This window comes from Gymnodraco acuticeps, unplaced genomic scaffold, assembly GCF_902827175.1.
Source record: "Gymnodraco acuticeps unplaced genomic scaffold, fGymAcu1.1, whole genome shotgun sequence".
Taxonomy (NCBI): Eukaryota; Metazoa; Chordata; class Actinopteri; order Perciformes; family Bathydraconidae; genus Gymnodraco; species Gymnodraco acuticeps.
The window spans coordinates 71,803-89,055 of NW_022990501.1; the positions used below are offsets into that span (position 1 = coordinate 71,803).

The following is a 17,253-nucleotide window of genomic DNA, read 5'->3' on the forward strand; positions in this document are numbered from 1 at the left end:
ATTGTATTCCCGATTTTTCTTCTAGTCTGTAAACTGTCAGAAAAATGTTTGTTGCAATTCCTCACAGGTGTCATCTCCAATAATGTCTTGCTTTGTCCAATAATCCAAAACCCAAAGATATCTAGTCTAGAATTATTAAAGATACTAAAAGGTATAAAGTCTTCACATTGGAGAAGCTGGACCTGTTTTTGACAAAGAAAAATGTATTCAATTATATAAATTAGTCTATCAGTTAATAGATGACTTGACTAAAGCATCAGAATATTCAGCTAAAACTACACTGAACAAAAATATAAATGCAACACTTTTGTTTTTGCTCCCATTTTTCATGAGATGAACTCAAAGATCTAAAACATTTTCTATAAACACAAAATAACCATTTCTCTCAAATATTGTTCACAAATCTGAAAAGATCTGTGATAGTGAGCACTTCTCCTTTGCCGAGATAATCCATCCCACCTCACAGGTGTGGCATATCAAGATGCTGATTAGACAGCATGATTATTGCACAGGTGTGCCTTAGGCTGGCCACAATAAAAGGCCACTCTGAAATGTTCAGTTTTATCACACAGCACAATGCCACAGATGTCGCAAGTTTTGAGGGAGCGTGCAATGGGCATGCTGACAGCAGGAATGTCCACCAGAGCTGTTGCCCGTGAATTGAATGTTCATTTCTCTACCATAAGCCGTCTCCAAAGGCGTTTCAGAGAATTTGGCAGTACATCCAACCGGCCTCACAACCGCAGACCACGTGTAACCACACCAGCCCAGGACCTCCACATTCAGCATGTTCACCTCCAAGATCGTCTGAGACCAGCCACTCGGACAGCTGCTGCAACAATCGGTTTGCATAACCAAATAATTTCTGCACAAACTGTCAGAAACCGTCTCAGGGAAGCTCATCTGCATGCTCGTCGTCCTCATCGGGGTCTCGACCTGACTCCGGTTCGTCGTCGTAACCGACTTGAGTGGGCAAATGCTCACATTCGATGGCGTCTGGCACGTTGGAGAGGTGTTCTCTTCACGGATGAATCCCGGTTTTCACTGTTCAGGGCAGATGGCAGACAGCGTGTGTGGCGTCGTGTGGGTGAGCGGTTTTCTGATGTCAATGTTGTGAATCGAGTGGCCCATGGTGGTGGTGGGGTTATGATATGGGCAGGCGTATGTTATGGACGACAAACACAGGTGCATTTTATTGATGGCATTGTGAATGCACAGAGATACCGTGACGAGATCCTGAGGCCCATTGTTGTGCCATTCATCCACGACCATCACCTCATGTTGCAGCATGATAATGCACGGCCCCATGTTGCAAGGATCTGTACACAATTCCTGGAGGCTGAAAACATCCCAGTTCTTGCATGGCCAGCATACTCACCGGACATGTCACCCATTGAGCATGTTTGGGATGCTCTGGATCGGCGTATACGACAGCGTGTTCCAGTTCCTGCCAATATCCAGCAACTTCGCACAGCCATTGAAGAGGAGTGGACCAACATTCCACAGGCCACAATCAACAACCTGATCAACTCTGTGCGAAGGAGATGTGTTGCACTGCGTGAGGCAAATGGTGGTCACACCAGATACTGACTGGTATTTTCGGACCCCCCCAGACCCCCCCAATAAAGCAAAACTGCACGTTTCAGAGTGGCCTTTTATTGTGGCCAGCCTAAGGCACACCTGTGCAATAATCATGCTGTCTAATCAGCATCTTGATATGCCACACCTGTGAGGTGGGATGGATTATCTCGGCAAAGGAGAAGTGCTCACTATCACAGATTTTTTCAGATTTGTGAACAATATTTGAGAGAAATGGTTATTTTGTGTATATAGAAAATGTTTTAGATCTTTGAGTTCATCTCATGAAAAATGGGAGCAAAAACAAAAGTGTTGCATTTATATTTGTGTTCAGTGTAAGATAGCCAAATAATAATCGAAAGTTATTTTGCAAGTAAAGAAGCCAGAGTTTCATTGCCTCCAGCTTCTTAAAAGCTCTCTATTGGCTCTGTTTTTGGTCTCCACCATCTCCTGAGGGAAATATCTGGCTCTAGCTGCTAAACGCTCACTGTGTTCGCTAGTCTCATCTGCTTTTTGATGTTGAGCAGGAAGTGTGCAGTGGGTTTATCTGAACTTTTTCTCCCAAAACAACTGCCTGCTGGAGCTAAAACAAGATAAAAATGGTGAGAGTGAACTAAAACAGTAAAGTTGTGGGCTGGACTGCCAAACCATGAGCTGCAGATCCAGGCGATTATTTTCTCTGGGTTCATCACAACAAGCGACCCATTTTATTTTCACATTGATTCTCATTCTTCAAATTAAAATATCAGCTATATCCGTCACCTTGGTCTCCTTTTTACAGTTCTTTAACCTTTAAAAGATGAAACAGTCTTTTTAATAATCAGTACAACAGCTAAAAGACGAACTGCCAAAGAAAATAATGATTACTTCCTATACTGTTATGAAACCATTAGATTCCCTGTGTTAGAAATGCCAAAGTTAATCCATGTATTAGAGGAAACGACTTTTAATCAGACGCTGAGCAGCCAATCATACCGGCCCGAGTCATTACTGTCAAAAGCAGAGAGCAGGAAAAACATGGGTGACAGATTTAGGGGCTCGCTTCTCTCCCTCTGGGATGCATACACAGTTTTTATGGTAAGGGACACAATTCATCACAGGGCAATTAATCAGTGGATACATTTAAATTAACGTTCCAACGTGCAGACCTTTAGAACGGCAACCTCGGCTCGACCTCCACCTCTGTTTTAGTCTCCTAACAGTCTTCCTTTTATTTTTCCTCTCTTTCCTTTAATGCTGGTAGGTCTATTTACTCTTCTGTGTTTCACTTAACACCGTCCCACTCTGTTTCCACAGCCCTTATTTTCCTCTCTATATTCCCCTCCTGAGTATAATTCACTGCTCAATACCTGCCAATGTTTGTTTTGTGGCCCCTATTTTCAGCTTTTTATCATCTTAATATCTTTTCTAACCGGTTAATTTGTCTCCCTATGTCCATTTTTCCTCTCTCTCTCTCTCTCTCCTCTCTCTCTCTCTCTCCTCTCTCTCTCTCTCTCTCTCTCTCTCTCTCTCTCTCTCTCTCTCTCTCTCCTCTCTCTCTAGCAGGAGGGTTAACAGCAATGGACAATCAGAGAGGGCTGTTGAAGAGGGAGAGTATTGGAAAGGCTCAGAATGAAGCCGGAGTGAGCAAAGTGGACATGCGCACATCATAATAAGGGAAAAAAGAGAGATTAATAATGATTGAAATTAAAGAAGACAAGAGGGAGAATGAGATGAGTAAATTGAGCATTACAGGGTCTCTTAATTAACCGTGTAAAAGCTTTCTTATTAGGACTGATGCAGTCCTCAGTTAACGAGAGAGAGAATGCTCTTTCAGTCGTCATTGAGACGGGAATAGTGAAACTACTGAATGTGAAAGAACGAGTACAACTTCAGGACAATGATGGAGAAAAAGGTCTGCCCTAACTGTTCATGTGAAATCATCTCACTTAGCGAGCTTTGTCTCAATTATCTGTCATCTTTGTCATCCCAGCGTACTCCGCCCTCCGCCACCTCCTTGTCGGTGAATAGACATTATGCTCAGCTGCATTGAAAGTCCGATCACATCGCAGGGTATCTGTGTGCGCAGTAGTGTGTGTGTGTGTGCTTCAAATAATTTCCCTGGCAGGTTTTGCACCTCTGCTGTCTATCACAATTAAATCACATCGGGGTAAAAACACACACATTTTAATATTTTATTTGTACCCACATGGAATCAATGACTAAAGGGTTCACAGCAACAGAGAAATATAATCTCGCCTGATCCCGATTGTGTTCACTCCATGATTGGTCATAAGCTGTTTTTTTTATTGCAACCTTTCCTCTTTGTCCACACACACACACACACACACACACACACACACACACACACACACACACACACACACACACACACACACACACACACACACACACACACACTGTGCAATATCTCACAATCGAACACTCTAGACTTTGAATAATAGATAATGTTTGGGAGATATCCTTGTGAGCTTACTTCCTGGAAGTAAGCTGAGAAGAGTACATGTCCTGTTTGTTAAAAAGAAACTCGCAGGTCAATTTTCTTACTGACTCTATACCCCACATTTCAGAGAAATGATTGTATGCAAAGAGAAGTACGATTTTAAGTGCTTTTACAAGATAAAAGGGAGATTGAAGAACCACTTGATCAGCCGTCTTTAGAAACAGTTTGCAAAAAAAACACTTGGCAGCTGATACAGGATGAAGGAAGAAGAGCACAACATATTTTCCGTTACAAAAAGCTTTAAGATACATTCTGTTCTTTCAATGAAGGAATTCTCCTTCTGCTCTTTTATAACTCATGGTATTGCAGCATATAGAGTGGTGCAGTGACTTTTATAATTTTTTTATCATAAATCTAATCGATAGATTTATGAGTCGAAAATTCTAAAAGTAGGGTGACATGTGGAGATTATCCGACAAAACGTGATCCGTCTCTTAAATGTGTGTCAACCACAGACCTTATTTCGAGCTATTTTCCAAAATCCTATAGAGAAATTGCATTGCTTTTTTGTCGAGGGAACCGGAAGGTACCCATGCGCAGCTTACTTCCGGGTTTTAGGATGCGTCACTGCACCACTCTATACGCTAACCTCTTTAGGAGCAGTCACCTCCCCATGTCTTCACACACTTTCTGATTGTCTACTTTGTCCACTGGTGCTCTGGACAATTCATCACTCAAAGCCTGACATGATATATTTCAGGTCATACAAAGAATATAAATCATGCAACAAGAAAATGTTAGGTATTGGTAAATGTGTATTAAACTCTGGACAAAGCAGTTGTTTCCCCAATTCCAGTCATCCAGCTGTCAGAATGTACACTTCATACTAAACTCAGACATATAAGAGCCTAGCTTAGCACAAAGGACGCCACTGGAAACAGCTAGCCTGGGTCTGTTTGAATTGAAAAATCCACAACTCTCGAACTGTCCTCTCTGCATGTAAATGGACACAGTTTGTTTACTAGTGAACTTTAGAGGTTTACAGGTTGCTAACCTACTTCATGTTAAACTAAGCTAACCCTGTTGCTGACTATACCTTCATATTTAGCACACAGACATGAGATTAACAATCTTCTCTTCCAACTCTTGTAAAGAGAGTGACATGATATACTTAACAAAATGTTAATGCTATTCTATTCCCCCCGCCCCCCACTATGGATTTATAAACATTCACCAAACAAAAGGGTGGATAAACTGGCAGGAACTCTTGCCTAGCAAATTTACAAAGAAGCCCTTTATTAGCATTTTAGAACTGCTGTTTGATGCCTCATTTGAGAAAGACTAATTCTTAGTCTTAGTCTTTAGAGTTGGTTAAGAGTAAATATGTTGACAGGAAGTCAGCATGGCAATATAGGAGTAATTATTAGATCTGGTGACGGGGCCAAGGGACTTAGTCAAAGAAGACGGTTTTGCCCCATTGGACCTCTGTTGAAAGGGAAATGCAGACCCTTTTCATGTACCTCCTCTCTCTTCTTATGCTGTCACCTCCTGCAAAATGCCACTGTGTTTACTTGAGGTACTCTTACAGGCCATAGTTACACAAGTTAATATTATATTATTACCTTTGCAAATGAGGCTTGTTGGTCTGTTTGTCAGCAGGATTAAATAAAAACGACTGGCCAGACTTTCATGAAAATTGTTTGAAGGATGTATCATTGGCCATGGAAGAACCCATTAAACTCAGAGTGGATCCGAATCACTCGGCCGATTCACTCCTTGGGTTTCACTTTTGTTAACATTTTAGGATAGGATCTTTGTGCTACATTCAAGTTATATCGAAATTATCAAAAATGTATTCCTGTGTGTGAGTAATAAAATGGTAAAAAGAATGCATCTATATTTTTCTAGTCTTTGCAACACGACGCTCTTTAAAATTAGTCATCATTCCCAAACACTTATACATATTTAGAGTCTACCATACAACCTGCTTATAAAGGGAGAGCACTTTCACATGCATTCTTCATCATTTGATATCTTGAACATCAACAGAACCAAATGTCTTTTATCAGCACTTTAGAAATGTGCTTTTAAATTCCTCATTTGAGAAGAAAATATCTGAAGCCTCAAAGTTGGATGTGGGTAATGCAGTGTAAATATGTTGACGTGAAGCCTGTTTCAATAGCAAGCTCGAGCACATTTTAAAGTGGAGTTTGACAACTGTTTTGTTGCAGTTATTTTCAGGTTGCTCAGCCAGATCGGAGCCACAGCAGTCCAGATGGAAGACAAAGACTGTTGGTACAAGCTGCGCCTGAGTCAGCAGATTTTACACACAGCAAATCTGCTACAGCAGCTTTAGCAATTGGTTGTCTAAGATCAAACTAAACATTCGTCTGGGAAGGTGGGACTGTGCGGGTGTCATTGTGATTGACGGCTCTTGTTAAGGGCGGGATTTCAGAGGAGGGGAACAGCAGCTCAGGCTCGTCAAGGTCAATCGGGAGGTGTTTGGCAGGAATCCATTTGGAGATTTCAGCTAGAACATTTGAGATACGCAACCCAACCTGTGTGTCAGAGCTGGGAATCTAAAGGTCAGTTAAGTGTCATGGCAAAGATAGGAGGAATTATGGGATGTGGTGACAGTGCCAAGTGTAGTCAAAGAGACCGTTTAGCCCCATTGGACCTCCTTGGAGAGGAAGATGCGGACCCTTTTCATGCTCCTCCTCAATCTCTGCTTACAGTGTCATCTCCTACAAAATGCCACAGTGTTTACTTTAGGTAGTCCTCTTACAGGCCATAGTGAGTTACAACGTTATTACCGCCGCCAAGGAAGCTTGTTGGTCTGTTTGTCAACAGAGTGACATAAAAAACTACTGGCCAGATTTTCATGAAACATGTTTGAAGGATATATCATTGGCCATGGAAGAACCTACTCATGCAGTGGATCTGAATCACTTGGCGGAAACACCCCTTAAGTTTCACTGTTGTTACAATCTCAAAATATTTGTGCTACATTCATGTAATGTCAAAAATAATGACTTCCTACCTGAGCAATAATATGATAAATGGACTGCAACCACTCAAGCACTTTACAATAACACAAGTCATAATTCACACACATTTATACATAGTTAGAGTCTACCATACAACCTTCTTATCAAGGGAGACCACTTTCACATGCATCAGCCATCATGTGGCCTCTTGCAAAAGGACACTTTGACGTGTTGATTGCATTGATTGATTGAGGGAACCCTCCCATTGGTCACGACTGCTCTTTCTCATTGTCCACACCTACGCAAAAAGCAAAACATCTTCTATGATCATGAACAAACCCAAGTCAAACCCGTCCGAGGAGCATCTGAATGCAGATTTGGGAGTTGGGCACTCTCCGAGTGCAGTTCTAGCTATGATTTATAAATCGGTTGATGTCCTCAGAATGTGTTCGTTTGTAGCTGAAACAGGTGTTACAAGTTGCCCTTTCCTCTGACATCTACGTTGAACATAAGCACCATCTAACCACACCCTTGTAATGCCCTTGTTTGTCGCTTTAATTTGGCTCAGTTTGCTGCTCTGCCACCTGGCATGGAAGATGTTTAATCACAGCACATTGTTTTACTGATAGTATAGTGGAATTAAATCATAGGAGAGATCCTCAACAGGAACATATTATGCAGCTGTTGTTTCAGTTCCAATTTAGGTATAATATCACATATACAACTCCATGTCCTCGTTAGAGGTTCCCAGGGAGTAGTGGGAGATTTGAAAGAAGAAAGATAAGTAGGAGGTAAAATCAACAGGTGTTCAGAAAACAATGGTAAATAGTTATTGCAGTTTATCTCACTGATTTGTCCCAATCACCAACACAATCAACAGTTTTGCAGCAACTGTTGTGACACACAGCCCACAAAGTCAATTACAGTTTTCTCGATTGCTAACACCATTTGTTTTGAAATTGCTCAGTTTCTCAGAACACTAAACACAATTCACAAAACCACACACCCAAAGTGCAAAACACCTCATTTCTCCTGCTAAGTGAAGAACTGCCCTCAAAACTACATAAACACTTACCAAATGCAAACTTTTGCACCACATATAACACACTTCATTCATAATACTAGATGGTTTGACCACCCAACTACACACTGCTGAGCATACTCTAAAGCACTTCCATCTGTTCTGGGCTATGCTCTGTACATAGAGGGTTCTGCAGAGAAAGATTGCTTGAGTTTACAGAAATACAGTAAATGAAGAAATACAAATGAGTTGTTGAAAAAAATCATATTTTATTCAAAACTAACTTTGTGCAACATGCATCTCAGCACATAGCTACTATGCTTCGGATCTCTCTAAGTGGGATGCATTGTTTGCCAAAACCAAGTTTGTAACTGCTGCTTCCTGCCTCATTAGCCTTCCACCTGCACCTCTTTTTTTCTCAGTCCTTCAGATAAACAACAAAGATATAGTGTTGGTCAGTGTCTGTGTTGCATAAAAGTGAATTTACCACAGTACATTGTGCAGGATGTTTTTACAGTTATAGTATGCAACATGCCAACAATTCAATTACAGTAATGAAGTCAATACGTTTCACACAACAGATATAAGCACTGATATATCATGAATTATGCAGAGCTACAAACTGGTAACTAACCTGTTTTCAAGTCTAAGTGTCCGGATTACAGAGGCGACAGTAAATCGGCTTAGAATAGATTAGGCTGAACCCTGTGTCCAGCCTCTCTCATCGTCAAACCATGGTTGATAACATTTCATTTCATTAGAGAGTATTCTTCTTTGTCCACGTCCTCTCCCTCCAGCTCTACCTCTACCTCTCATTCTTCCTCCTCTCACTCTCACTCTCACCCCACCTCTTCCTCCTCCTCTCACTCTCAGCTCAGCTCTTCCTTTTTTTCAGTTTTCTTCAGTATAAAAGTAATTCAGTGACAGCTGTCTGGGTACAAATAGAAATGGCTAATAGCTCATTTAACATACTTTTACTAGCAGTTGTCTTGATTTATTTTCTGAGGCAGGAGGCCCCACATTGTCAGACTTTAAAAACCTGATATACATGGTTAAGTTGTGCAGGTACCTTGGAAAACTTTTTTAAACGGCTCATTGGAGACAGCATGTTGAGGATTAAATGTTAAAGGAGCAATTCGGCTTTGTAGTTTGAGATGTCTGATCAGATGAGTTTAGGTTTGACAAGAGGAGTAAATTGAACTGACTCAAAGGATGATGGCGTGCTGTCATAAAGCAGTTGATGTTAGCTGTGAGAAAGAAACATGATCGGCATCGATGTGGAGGAGAGGCAGAGAGACAGTGGTGGCGCCAGAGTATTTTTGTTGGGTAATCTATGGTAGGGCTAACCCATACAGTGGTGGGGCTCAAGTCAGTATTTGCAATGTAATTACATACACGCCATTTTTGTTTTAGTTACTTTGTTCTGAAAGCTGAACCTGCTGCTCCTCACAGAGAGAAGAGGGAAGAGGCTGTGTGAATTATTTTACATTGTGGATAGCCCCCATTGTTCTGTGTGTCAAAATGAAAGACAGCCCACACACCTATCAATCATCAAACCGTGGGGTCTTATTTCATTACGTGTTGATTTCTATCAACACTTAATGTTGTATCGATGTATATAGAGATGTACTACCGCAAAAGTATTCTCCGTCGGGACTTCCTGCAAGAACACCACGCCGTTATCTTGATTCTGATTGGCCAGAAGACATTATCAAAGATGTTCTATTGAGAAGACGATCACTACGTGACAACAGTTTTCAAAACCGTTTCTAGTCTTCGGTATTTCCAGACAAGTGGCTACTGAAATCAATCTTACTAACTGCCGTCTGTGCAATTTACTCTGCGCGAGTTGGCGGACTTTATTTTGCTTACTTTAACATCATTTTTCATGGTGGGGCTAAGCCATTTCTTGGTATGGCTGTAGCCTACCCCAGCCATACCCTGGCGCCGCCACTGCAGAGAGATAAGGACTGGGGAGAGTGGGGGTTATATATCACACAGGCTCCGCCCTCTACTGGACTCTATGGGTACTACTCTCTACTACTATCATGCTATGCGGGCATTCACCTACTGAGTTGCATAAACGTAGCCGGCCAATCGGGTGAGCCTACCTGAATGCGCGCGCAGGCCCACAGTATAAAAGGCGGCTACGCCTCCCGACTGTCATCCTTTTCTCTTCAGCGAGAGGCAACAACTGAAGCTAAACGTAAAAGAAGATAAAGAAATAGGAAAATAATATGGACTCTCCACTCCTTGAACCTCGGCCTTGCCCTGGCTTAATTGCGGGCGCTGATCCCCACCGCTTGTGCTTCGAGTGTTTGGGGCCCGACCACACTGTGGAGGGCATCAAACATTCTCCGCAGTGCCTGTCGTGCGCTCCCGCGGCTCAGACGCCAGCATCGCCTGGAACATTTCCAGGCGCATTATGTCTCGCCGGACGAGGCGCAGGACAAGGAGGAGCTCGAGGTGGTGGAAATGGAGGACCAGAAGGTGGCCGAGGAGGTGCCATTTGTGTTCGCCATTCCGGCGGGCCGGGCGGCCCCGTTTGTCGAGGAGGATGAAGACGAGGACTTCTCGTTGTCGGGCGCTTCTGGGTCCGGCGTCCACGAGGGTCCACCGCGCAGGTCTGCCAGTCAGGATTTCCCGCTGGTGATGGCCATGGCAGCGGAGCGTGTGGGTCTACCGTTAACCCCTCCGCTACCACCCAAACCGGGGAGCCTTTGTTTCGCCCCCGTTGCCGGATATCGGGACGTGGCGGCGTGGAGGCGACACCCTCTGAAAACAAGGGCTCAAGAAGACAGGAGAATTCAGGCCCATTCTGGATCTTCGCAGCCTGAATCGGCCCACTGCCTGCAAAAAGTCCATATGTTAACTATAAAACAGTTACTGGGGCTAGTGCAGCCGGGCGATTGGTTCACAACCATCCTAGAGCTGCAGGCAGTAATGTTGGTCCTACAGCACTTCAAACCCTTAATAGAGGGCAAACATGTGCTAGTGAGGAGCGACAACCGCACCACAGTGGCGTACATCAACAGGCAGGGCAGAGTCCGCTCCGTAGCCTTGTTGACCGCAGCAGAGAACCTGTGGTTGTGGGCTTCACAGAATGTGTTGTCTCTAAGGGCCCTGCACATCCCGGGGCGGGAGAACGGGGGGCCTTTAGTCAAACGCTTATGTCGCGGTTTTTGCAGGGGGTCAGGAGGCAGCGCCCAGTAGTTCACGCCTCCTCCTCGCAATGGGACCTGCCGTTGGTGCTCGAGGCTCTGGTCAGAACCATTTGAGCCTCTAGAGCTCTCCTCCCTGAAAGCACTGTCATGGAAGACAGCATTGCTATTTGCCATGACTTCGGCCAAGAGAGTGTCCGAGCTGACCGCTCTGTCGGTGCACCCGAGTTGCCTTTTGATTCGGGGTGACTGTAGCGGGGCGACACTCAGACCAAACCCCTCCCAAGAGCCAAAGGAGTTCGTTCAGGTCAAGGGCTGTTCAGTCAGGTGGCTTTAATCTTCCACCCCATATTGGGGACAGGGAGGCTAAATTGCACCTCCTCTGCCCGGTACGTGCGCTGGCATGTTATGTAGAGCGCACGGCTGCCATTAGGCACACTGAACAGCTGTTTGTGTGCTTTGGGGATGGTGTGGCTGTAAAAGCTCTCCAAGAGGCGCCTGACAGGATGGCTCTGCGAGTGCATTACACATGCCTATGGACAGGCGGGGAGAGCCTTCCCCACTGGGGTCCATGCACACTCTACACGTGGTATGGCTGTGTCAATAGCCTTATTCAACGGCGTGAGTGTGGAGGGCTTATGCACGGCGGCGTCTTGGTCTACGCCAGGCCCCTTCATAACGTTTTATCTCTTGGACATGTCTGGCTCCTTCTCGTCGTCTGTGCTTGCCGGGGCAACACATTACTGGTGAGAGGGGGGGTGCTGTGGGTCAGTAGGTGGCTGACCCCCCCCTGGGATAGAGTGCACTTATGTTTTTCCCATGCTCCTTAGGGACCTGGGGAACATGATGTGCAGTAAGCTCCATACAGAGTCTTCCGCACTATTTTTTCCATGCACACTCTACACGAGGTAAGCGTGTGTGAGTGGGCCTTATCCAAGCTGCGGCCCCGACTTCTCCACGGTCACAACCGGATTGGAGGAAATGGGGGTGCGGTGGCTAGACCGGTCAGGGGCAGTGTGATGGGTCGATGTTGTTGGACGACAGGGCGTTTATACATCAGGGCTCCACCCACTGTACCCATAGAGTCCAGTAGAGGGCGGAGCCTGTGTGATATATAACTAGTTATATAAGCACAGGTGGAGCCCTCTACCTGTGGGCCCTGTCTTTCCTATGCCGCTCGCTGAAGAGGGTGTAGGATGACAGTCGGGAGGCGTAGCCGGCGTATATACTGTGGGCCTGCACACGCATTCAGGTAGGCTCGCCCCGATTGGCCGGCTACGTTTATGCAACTCAGTAGGTGAATGTCCGCATAGCATGATATAGAGTAGTACTCATAGAGTCCAGTAGAGGGCTCCGCCTGTGCTTATATAACTAGGGTTACAATACTAGGGTTACAATATGTAATCCCCCGTTTCCAAAAGGCTAGAAGCAAAAATTGGGAAATCTTAATAATTTACTTTATAACCTTACGACTTTCATGCTAATGAAGGTATTGATTTAGCATAAACGAGGATGCCATTAAATTCTAAGAAAAAAAAATGTATTGGCAGACTTTTAGCTTTATATTTGGCGTTGAAACCACTTTTTCAAACCGTTTTTTGGGTTTCTTTCTAATAAATGTAATCTCTGTGATCGCAAATACACATCTGTTTTTTTCCTTTCTTAAATAAATGTCATGCAAGTTTGGCAAATAAAAACCACATCATTTAATCCTCTAACCAAGAGTAGATTAAGAAAAGTAATAAAGATAAAAAGTGCAACACTACATACAGTGACATACAGTAAGGACATGCATGGCAGTCACGCAAAAAGAAAGAAAGTGTAATGCCATTAAATATTCATCAGAACCAGTTGACATGTGAGTGGCACTGACGGTCAGCTGCATCCCCTTATGATTTTTCTGTCACTCTCTTTCTGCACAGAGAACCGATCTGAAGCCAGCGGAGACAACTGATCGACACCAAGGCTGAACAGAAAAACACAGAAGAAGGAGCTGTGTCTGAAAACGCACCCCTACGCACCAGAGTTTATGGACTGCATGTCAACAAAATCCGGAGAAAATACAGCCCGCTGACTTTGAAGGAGCCGTGTTGGGAAGTTTGTGCAAATGGTGTCACAGCACCTCCTCCCCTGGAAGCCTCACAAAAAGTAAGCATTTATTCAGGTACCCCTCCTGTGAAATATCAAGAGTTTATATCTTTTTCTGTGATCAAACCATAGCAAAGTATTTTTAATTTGAAATGCTCACCTGTGTTGTATGTATTGTCTCCTTGTTCTATTTAAACCCTATAGCCCAACATGAAGTAACAGAACATTTAAGATTGCTAGGCATCTATCTCTTTTAAAAATAAATACCTGAAGTCAGCTGGAAATCCTAGAAAGTCAATCCTCAACAAATACAGTAAGAAGATTTTTCCAGAACCTACAATGAATTTTCTATTGCAAAAACAATTAAGCTGTTTATTTTTCTCCTATTCCAAACAACATGGTTGCTGGTAATGACATTTCTTTGGACCAGAACTCAGTTATACTGATGTTTCTTTCCTATATTTTATATTTTATATTTTCATACCTAGTATTTTTGCTTTTGTTTTACAAAAGGTACAATTGGACCAAAATTCAATATTTTATGAACAGTTATACCGATGTTTCTTTCCTATATTTTATATTTTCATGCCTTATAATGCCTTTAATATAATTTTTTTACGAAAATATTGCAAAAGAAACTCGCAACTGGGGAAACGGTTGAACAATTATTGTTAGAACATATATTTTCACTGCAAAAGGAATGTCATTCAGTCGCTAAGTGAAGTCTCTTTAGAATCTGGGTTTTTTTAAATCAGAAATTATTATGTTTCAGAGTAATGAAAGCTTAGTGCTGTGTCTGGAATGAATGTGCTCCCGCTATTTAAACACCATCTATTGTTAAGCTAACTCAATGAACCTTTGTTTTAGGATCAAGATTTCTAAAGCATTAGCCTACAACAGACTTCTATGAAACCCCCAAAATGCAATATAATTTCCGCTCTGAAATAAGACAACTGTCTCTGTACCGGCAGTTTCCTTTCTTCTCTGAAATAAAGGAAGTTCCTCTGGTTCAACTCCAAAAGTTACGAGACCTTAAATCTAAAGCCAATAGAAACAAAGCCAGAGGAGCACCTTGGCTGTTGCATCTTCTTAATGGTGCCAGTAATTAAACAAGAGATAAATGAAGCCGTTAAACAAACTATCACTTATCAACGGTTAAACAGTGGCCAATAAAGCTCGATTATCCCCCTCATTTTCTCCTTTTGGGCATGGGGCCAAAAGAAGCAATCAGTAACGAAACGAAATATACTAACTCCATGATACCTCAATTTGTTTTTTAGTTCCAAAGCCAACACATATTGGTTTACAAGGACAGGATTTATTTGTTTTCGACATTGGTGGAAGAAGCACTCTTATTTTAAATTAAAGAAGCACTTCTAAATAGTAAAACCACTCTGTTACAAGTAAAAATCCTGCGCTTGTGATCTACCTTAAGTAAAAGTACAAAGGCATTGACATGAAAGTTTACTTAAAAGTGTAAGTACTCAGTATTATGTAATGTTATGTTTATTTATTAGTTAATTAACAGGGAGATTGCACATTATTAAGTTAGACCTGTTACATAGTATAAGTTACAATATAAGTACCTTACAATTGTACTTAAGTAGCATACTTGAGTTAATGTACTTTGTGACATCCCAGTTCTGATTTTCCTATATAAACCATGTTAAAAATAACCAATAATTCTGAAGCAATAATATTTTAATCTTTAAAAAAGATTTATCAACAATAATACTTGTTTTGGAGCCTAGTCCGACCAGCTTTCTGGGGTAAAAGTGTTACTGTGTGAAGTCATAAGAGTATGAAGAGTTTTCAATGAATGTGTGAGGTGTCTTAAGATCTGAACACTCCCACAGCTGATGTTTCATGCAGTAGAAACCCACACTGACACACATACACACACACACACACACACACACACACACACACACACACACACACACACAATGAGGAGCCCAAGTGTAAGATGTTTTCTGAGCCCTGGAGGCGGCCTGTATCTATCAATCCACTGTTATTTTTCATATGGTGAGAGTCAAACTTAAACAGCTTCAAACACAAACAAAAGGAGTGCGAGTGCTTTTAATACACATCTCCAGCTCAGAGAAACGCCTGCGCACATTTTCTTCAATTCCTTAATTTATTGGTTCTGTAATTCATTTTGCAAAGTTGAATTGCTACAGAAATGAAGATTTGATAAGAGAAGTTGGATTTTAACAAGATGGGATTTGCCAACATTTGTTATTTAATCAGTGAAAGGCAAGCATTAGTTTGCCTTTTTAGATTTCTCTTGTGGCGATATAAAGACTGTATAAAATGGGATTAAGAAAATGTTGCATCAAAAGGAGTTAGGTAGAGGGAAAGGGAAAGAGATAGAGAAGCTGCAACAGATTGAATGCTCTGGAATAGAATATGCAGAGAAACATGGAAGATGAAGAACATTAAAGGGGCCATATTATGCTTCATGGGTTTCCCTTTTCTGTAGTGTGTTATATTGGTTTCTGTGCATGTAAATGGTCTGCAAAGGCTAAAATCCCTGAGTTTCTACAACACTATGTAACACTCGCACTTATAGCCGGCATATGTGATGTGCTGAAGCCCCTGTCACACTTTCCCGAAATTGACACCCGATGGACACACGAATATGGAATTGTGAATTTCGCACGAAGATGGCCTCGAACCACACACGAAGGCAACACAAACAATTATGTTAAAGTACTATGATACAGTACTGATATTTTCAGACTTTGTTCTTTACTTTATCCGTCTTTATATGTAGAAGATATTAAGTTTTCTCCGTCATGTTGTTTCCATAGCAACAACAACTTTCTGTCAACTCGCCTTCAAAATAATATATTATATCCTTTTTAGTTTCACAGAACACAAATTGGTTTGTTTACATGATTTTGTTGTGCAATAAAATAACCCGATGGACACACGATGCTCTGATCGTAGCAACATCGGGCCATTCGTGAGGGCATCTTAAGCCATGGTATGATCGCTGGTGGAGTTTCTCAGGCTCCGGCAGCAACTTCGTGAGCAGTGGCAAAATCTTTGGCATGCCAAAAAATTGCCGAAGGACCTTGCGAAGGTTCATTTTCGTGTTGAATTCGTGTGTCCATTTTGCCCTTCGTAAGGCCATCGTGAGGGCATCTTGTTATCATCGGTGCCATCGGGCATTCGCCCCGATCAGAGTGAGGGTGAATGCACCGATGATAACACGAAGATGACACGATTTGACAAGATGCCCTCACGAGGGCCTTACGAAGTTGCCGCTCACGAAGTTGCTGCCGGAGCCTGAGAAACTCCACCGGCGGTCATACGATGGCTTAAGATGCCCTCACGAATGGCCCGATGTTGCTACGATCACAGCCGAATTTGAACATTTCCTTTATCGTGTGTCCATCGGGTGTCAATTTCGGGACAGTGTGACAAGGGCTTAAGGGGCGAGACATCTCTACGCGGTTGACCAATCACAACAGAGCCGGACAGCTAACCAATCAGAGCAGACTGGGCTCTGGTTTCAGACAGAGGGTGAAAAGAGGTGCTGCAGCACAGGCTGTATGAGAAAAATAAAGACCTTTTTGAACATTAAAGCATGGAGACATGGAGGCACAAAATACAACTTTGAAACCTGAAAATGAGCATAAAAGGGCCTCTTTAAGGCAACAGTGAAAAAACATGATTGTAAGGGACGGTGTGAGGATGAAGGATGAGTGGCTCTCAGTCAGCATCCTCATTGTTTCCACATGTCACAAATACAAGAAAGAGTGAGAAGACAAATCTTGAGATACACAAGTACTTTTTTCAATCAATGCAGGATGAGATTGGTTCCTCAGACATCCGCACTGCATGCATGAAAACGTGCACCAACATGTTTTGATTTTGGGGAGTACAGTGTGGGATTGGCAGTAAGTGTAAATTGTGCTGTGGAGGGTGTAGATGAGAATATGAATAAGCCGGCAGGGAGGTGAGCAA

General features: G+C 42.8%; 1 protein-coding gene across 2 annotated transcripts in view; it reads left to right on the forward strand.

Annotated features, from left to right (window-relative positions):
• flrt1a (fibronectin leucine rich transmembrane protein 1a) overlaps positions 1-17,253 on the forward strand; it is a 55,271-nt gene that overhangs the window by 24,429 nt on the left and 13,589 nt on the right. For both annotated transcript variants that reach the window (XM_034226572.1, XM_034226571.1), the window contains exon 2: positions 13,113-13,338. The gene's annotated coding sequence lies outside the window, so the exon portion shown is untranslated. The remainder of the gene's footprint in view (positions 1-13,112; positions 13,339-17,253) is intronic.